This window comes from Rousettus aegyptiacus, unplaced genomic scaffold (assembly GCF_014176215.1).
Source record: "Rousettus aegyptiacus isolate mRouAeg1 unplaced genomic scaffold, mRouAeg1.p scaffold_m13_p_11, whole genome shotgun sequence".
NCBI classification, from domain to species: Eukaryota; Metazoa; Chordata; class Mammalia; order Chiroptera; family Pteropodidae; genus Rousettus; species Rousettus aegyptiacus.
The window spans coordinates 47162316-47168276 of NW_023416286.1; positions in this window are offsets into that span (position 1 = coordinate 47162316).

Here is a 5961-nt window from a genome sequence, read left to right on the forward strand (position 1 = left end):
AACTTTGTTTACGTGTCGCCAGCATTCATGACCCAGGATTCAGTTTCTGTCGGCACTGGTGGGTGTGTTCAAAATTGAGGTCACGGCATGACTCTGTTGATTCCCAGACTGCCTTCCCCATCACGTTTTCCTCAGTTCTAAGCCAGCTGTGAAGGCAGATCAGAACAAAATACTCTATCGCTACCCTCACTGCAGCCTATTCTGAGCTGCATTTAAATCCTTCCCCATCGAAGGACTCATCTGGGACAAGAGCAAAAGGTGGAGAAGTAACATGCGTGAAGAAGGCCCAGACCTGATTTTATCAGATCATGTATCCACTTGTCCTTCCCAGACACGAAAGATCAGTTCTAACTCCCTTTCCATCCATTTACTTGGCTTCACTGAAAACTACTCCTCTCTCCCATCACAGATGGGAGGCTTTTGAGACATTTAGGGACTTCTTCAAAGAACATTTCTTGTTCTTACAACTATCCCTTACTTTTATTAGGTAAACATTAAACGGCAAAGCAGATCTCTCAGGTCAGTTTAGGTGTGCTATACTCTTCCACAACCCTCCCAGTGTTTCCCATCAGGCAGCCCATATCCTGGTCTCAGATGCCTAGGGTGCAGCATAGCCCCTCCAAGGCTGGGCGTGGAGCATGAGCTCCCACCCTCCCTGAGAGACCCACAGGTGACGGCACCTCCTAACTGCCACCTTCTTCTCTGTGCTACTGGGTTTGGGCTCAGAAGTACCACTCAGTGCTTTCTTCCACAAAATCCGAATCGCCTCCTAATTCCTTTGGTAAAAACTAAACGAGCCATCTCAGTGTTCAGAGACAGTTTGCCAGGGAAGATGGTTATCAGCATACTTTTCTAAATGAATAAACTGTTATATAACTTCCAAAGATCCTGATGGCTGTTACAGATAAGAAAAGGGAATAGTCAGAATTGTAATCAGACACTTCGACTCAACAAAGCAATCCTAATGATCTTTGTAATTAGGCCTTTTTAGCCTTATCCTCCTAAGCGTGCTGCACACACGCACATACACACAGCTGTCCCTGAAACATCAGAGACAGCCCAGAGAAGACGCCGTTATCTGAGCGTGTGTAACGCTTGTCTGGATGGAGAGTCCCCGGTCTCACATGCTGTTGTGTCTTCTGTCATTTAATTAAGCTCTTCTAAGTTTCTGCAAAAGTTCCTCTTTATGCAACAGAGAACACTTACCTTTAGAGGGGCTCTTTGGTATTTGTAAATTATACTTGTTACGGTAATATATATTCAATGCAAAAAAAATTTAATAGCTGCAGAAATATAAGTATAAAGCAAAAAGGGAATTTCCCCTTCCCTTCCCACAGGTAGCTGCAGTCAGCAGCATGTCTCAGGTGTGTTGATAGCCCACCAATAGTCATGGAGATGAGATGAAGACACACGCAAGTGGGCTCATGTCCATCACTCTGCGCCTGCACCCGGGGGACATAGATTAAGCCCAACACTGCAGTTCCTCCCTCCTTCTTGCCCCAGGATGTGCATTTTGAGGCCAAAATTATAGCTTCTCTTAGAAACAGCTGCTCACAGCTTATCATTGGAAAGGCCCTTCCCTGGATTATGGCAACTCTCTCTCAGGCTCTGTGAAAGCTGCCAATTACTTAAGAAACCAGGATTCTTAGGGACTTCTTTTAAGAATCTAAGCATCTGCCTGCTCTGGGCTGTGTGAAACTTCACATTGTCCACTGCCCTGAACAAGCCTGGTTTCTGGAACTGCCTAGAGATTGGGCCTCCCAGCAGGTAGTCTGCCTCCTTCCTTCAGGCGCCTCAAAGAAACCTGAACCATAAATTCCTGGTGAAACGAGAGTGATACAGGAGGCCCATCATCTAACTTTGTCTTTTGCACATGCACAGTGAGGAAGAAACCAAAGCCCCCTCATTGGGCCTGGGGCATTCAGTCCCAGGCAAGCTTATGTTGGAAGGATCATCCCATCTAAACTAAATTAGTCCACATGGCTCTTCAGTTCCCCAAAACTCTCAGTAGCTCCCACATACCATCCAAAGAAGGTCCAAAAGCCTTTGCTGGGAACACAAACCATCCTCCCACCTTTCCTACTTTTTCTCCTGTTCTAGAGTTTATCTAGAGGCTTAAATGACACATTATATGGAATAATTTGTATATGGGATTATCTGCACAAAGCAGGGTGTTCACTTCCCTTGGCTGTCTTCTAATTGCCAGTGACACTCTGCAATCACTATGACAATGGAAATGACTTCCACATGATGCAGGACAGGGCAAATCCCCAGGAGTGAAGATTCAAGTCCCTCACCTAGAGGGAGGGTTATAGACTGAGTTCAGGAAAGAATCCAAGTGCATGCCAGAGTTAAAGACAAAGAACAGTTTATTAGAGGAGTAATGCTCCCCAGACAGAGACATGGTCTCCTCCTAAAGACAGAGAATGAGAAAAAGACAATGAGAAAAAGATATATAGACAAAGATGAAGACCCCAAGTATTTGGGGAATCCAGTTTATATATCATTCTTATTTTCTATGAATTATAGTTTAAAGACTTTACCTATTTTCTTTTGATGGTATAGGTATACAGAGTGAAAGCATGGGTATGTAGCAAAAAATCCTGCAGGCCATCCCCACCCTTTGTTCCACTGGTTCCCCATGGTTTCGGCAGTAGGGAATGAATGTAGGGTACGCTTAAAGACTCTCTTTTCCTTTCAAGGTATGGTTATATGGTTTGTCAGGAATGGCAGCAGGACTCTTCTTTTGCTCTGTAGGTTTCCTCGTGGTCTAGGCGTAGGGCTGATCAGCACATTGCAGTCTATGATTATAGTTTGATTTAACATTTAGTTCGCATGCCTCCTACTTATATTACACACACTCTCCAGCCACTAAGGGTCGCCACAGGCCTTGAGCACCTCTGTGTGTCAATACGAGGGATACTGGTCAGTATGGCCGAGGGAAGGCTTCCCACACACCCTTCTTCAGCTCCTCTCTCTGACTCCCCTCACCAACCCCCTCGAGCACCAGAAGAAAACCATAAATGAATTATTAAAGGGCTTCCGAAGAGGAGAATCCAGATTCGGACTGAGGGCAGGGAGTCAGAAAAGCAGTGGGAGGGGGAAGTATCACAGGTTATGAGCAGCAGGTCCAGAAAAACACAAGCTCAAAAGAAACCCAGCTCTTCTGGGCTGAAGGCACATGTTCTGTGGTGTGTGTGTGTGTGTGTGTGTGTGTGTGTGTGTGTGTGTGTGTGTGTTTTCCTGTTTTTGCCCAGTCTGGAAGGATTCGAATTATGAGCCAGGAGTCATGACTTTGACAATTGAGTCTCCTTAATGGGAGAATGTGAATCCAGACTTTGAGGGCCCGTGCTATGGCCTTTGGGGAGCAGGGATACTGGCCGAGCACAGCAAATCACCGCAGAATGATCTTGGACTTCTTTGTGCGACATCCCAAGGTTTCTTTTTCTAGACTCGGGGCAATGGGCAGGGGCATTTGGTCCTTAGAACATTACCCAGAAGTCCTCACATGTTGTTTTACATCCAGAATCACCAACTTTGTGTTTTGCTGGAGCATGTGCGGTCCTCTCTCCTCAAGTGAGAAGGATTCCAGCAAAGACATCCCAATGGTGGAGGGGGAGGGTACCCTAAGGGAACTCGTGTGTTTTCCTGCCGTCTATCTGGGAACACAATCTTAGAGTCTCAAAAAAAGGAAATGAGAGTCATACTGAGCATGGCTGGGGCAGTTTGGGACTTCCTGTCCTTGAAAGCAGCGCCTGATTTCCTGACGTCACAAGACCCAAATGTTTGGGTGTTGTGGGCCAAGCTGCAGAGTGTCCAGGCCAAGCTTCAGAAAAGTACCTGTTTTCAGTGTGGATCTGACTGATTTTTCACCCAGAAGAGAGCGTGTAAAGGCAGCTCAACTACTGGGAGTAATCCCAGGACTCCTGCTCCCAGCTGAAAAGGCCTTTGCTGAGGTTTCTCCTTCCTCTAATTAATCCTTGTCAGTGAAAGCAGGTGTGCTGGCCACACTGGCTTCGTCCCATCTGAGGGATGGGGGAAAGGCCTCATTTGGCTACACAGAGTTTTGTTAGCATCAAAGACCACCCCTCAGCTACTTTCAAATAACCAGCAAACCAGCAAGTTCCATGTTGACCCCTCCTGGGCCCTTCTAGAGCCAGATGGATAAGGAACTTGTCAAAGGAGAGACTTCTAAGAGCTATTTTACAGGGGTTTTTTTTTTTGCTTCAGTTTGAAATCCACTTGAAATCTGTTCAGAGTTACCTAGTTAACAAAATTTATTTGGGGTACTAATTGTATACAAAAAGAACATTTTCTAATGGGCTTTGAAACATACATCTTTATCACAATAATAAAATTCAAAGTCAACCTGTAGTTATATGGTGCAATGAATGGGGGAATCGAACATTACCCACCTCCACTGAGACATCTGCTGGCATCAGACACCTCAGTTCAGCACCTGATGAAGAAGTTTCCTGTGAACTGTGATTCCATCAGATGGTCATGGCAGCAAAGTGTAGACAAAATAATGTCAGGGTCTCAGAACTTTAAAAAATATACTCTTAGGCCAACCCACACATTTTTTCTAATAGATATTTTTATCAGCCAGAAGGGAAAAAATGTTCTGGAAAAGTTATTGTTCCGGAAGCTCTAAAAATGTTAATTTTTGTATCATGGCACATTTATCTACACCTCCAATAAAAATAGCTATTCTTCTAGATAAGGGGCATCTGTTGCATTTTGCCTGCCCAGCAACTTTTCCTTTTTGGAGTTCTGCCCCGCCACACAGGGCTGTTGATCACATAGCACATTTCCAGTTAGAGCTGTATATGCCCGTCCTACAACTCATGAGTGGGAGCGTGGCCCATGCAAGTTCAACCAACTCATCCCTGGAATTCTAGCAGGAGCCCTGTGGAACCATGGAGGTTTCCTCTGGATTGGAGAATATTGCAAGTCTAGAGCATTTGTGCCACCCCTGCCACTCCCCCCAAAACTATTACTGCAGGAGAATTCCCAGCAGGTGAAAGGCAGAGAGTCCTGGCATTGCCGAAACCCTGAGGTCAGTGCAGACCTGGGCTTCTCAGTTACCCAAACCAACGCATTCCCATATCCAGCATATGCACAGTTGCACTGGGTTTCTGTATATGCAGCCAAATCGGCCTTGAATAACACATTATCGAAGTCTGCAAGTCTTACTGCAGTTATCCCCAGGTAATAAAATCATGGGTCTTGGGCTTTGTCCAAACGCAGGTGTATCAGGATGACTATGGCAAAATATTTACTCTCTACAATGCTACCTTGGTTACCCCTGCTCTTGGGATCCCCCCAGACCTGTAAGTCATGGAGCTGGCTGGACGCCCAGGTGACCCCACTTGACTCTGCTAGGCATGGCACCACCATCTGTCCAGCTGCAAGCCGGCCTGTCAGGGGGATTCGTTATAGCAGGTCTCTCGTGCTAGACCTGAGTAGGGGAATGTTTTTCGATTGAACTAGTACCCAGTTAATAGCAGTCCCTCTACAACAGACACGTTCAACAGTGAGACTGTCACCCCTTTCTTCTCTCCAAGACCAGCAGGGAGTCAGGAGTAGAAGCTGTGTAGCTGCAGCAGGACCCAGGAATCACAGTCACGGCTTTTATTTGGACATGACAAAAAATTCCTACTTAACCTCTCATTTAATTGCCACACTACACACCAAGATTTGGAAGGGTCATGATGTTCTGCAGATAAGGAAATTTAAGGTGGAGAAGAAAAGTGACTTGCTGAAGGTCACACTAGGTGGAGGGGGTGAACTGTATCTATCTAGCTCAAAGGTCCCTCTCTTCCCTCCATGCACCTCCTCCCTGCTCCCGCTTCACCCACCCTTTCCTCGCTCTCTCTGCTCTGCAAACTCACCAGGACCAGGACCAGGACCCAGTCTAGAGTGAGGCTCTGTGTTTCAGACTAAGGAGGGGGAACCAGG